Consider the following 1,033-nt stretch of genomic DNA (forward strand, 5'->3'; position numbering starts at 1 on the left):
GTCACCTTTGGGAGCAGGGTTCTTCTTCGTCCAGAAGAAAGATAAAAGCCTCCGCCCTTGCATCGATTATCGAGGATTGAACCATATCACTGTCAAAAACAAATCCCCTCTTCCTTTAATCGATTCGGTCCATCAACAACTTCATTCAGCTACCATCTTCACTAAACTGGATCTTCGGAACGCTTACCATTTGGTAAGAATACGGGAGGGGGACAAGTGGAAGACGGCCTTCAAAACCCCTCTCAGACACTTTGAATATTTAGTCATGCCATTCGGTCTCACCAACGCTCCTGCAGTATTTCAATCATTGATTAACGGCGTTTTGAGAGATTTCCTTAACACTTCAGTTTTTGTTTACCTAGACGACATCCTTATTTTTTCACAGGATCCAGCACAGCATCAGAGCCATGTTGAAGCAGTTTTGCAACGCCTGTTAGAGAACCAACTGTTTGTTGAAGCTGAAAAATGTGAATTCAGTGTAACCACTGTCAACTTTCTGGGTTTTATTTTTGGACAGGGTTTCTACCAAACAGACCCTGAGAAGACCCGAGCTGTCGCAGACTGGCCCACTCCCACCGATCGTCATCAACTCCAGAGATTTCTTGGTTTCGCCAACTTTTACCGCAGATTCATAAAGGACTACATTAAGGTTGCAACTCCTCTCACACAGCTCACTTCCACCAAACGATCCTTCATCTGGTCACCTGAGGCACAATCTGCATTCAACGGATTAAAGGCTCGTTTTGTTTCAGCTCCAATACTTCGCCACCCTGATCCTAAGCTTCAATTTATCGTAGAGGTTGATGCATCTGATACAGGGGTAGGGGCTGTCCTGTCACAACGATCTTCAGAAGACAATAGAGTCCATCCCTGTGCGTATTTCTCTCGGCGTCTAACTTCGGCCAAGAGTAACTATGACGTCGGTAACAGAGAATTACTGGCTATTAAACTAGCACTGGAGGAATGGAGACATTGGCTGGAGGGGAGCGAGGTTCCATTCATTATTTGGACCGACCATAAGAATCTAGCCTAC

This window comes from Kryptolebias marmoratus, linkage group LG17 (assembly GCF_001649575.2).
Source record: "Kryptolebias marmoratus isolate JLee-2015 linkage group LG17, ASM164957v2, whole genome shotgun sequence".
In the NCBI taxonomy this organism is placed as follows: Eukaryota; Metazoa; Chordata; class Actinopteri; order Cyprinodontiformes; family Rivulidae; genus Kryptolebias; species Kryptolebias marmoratus.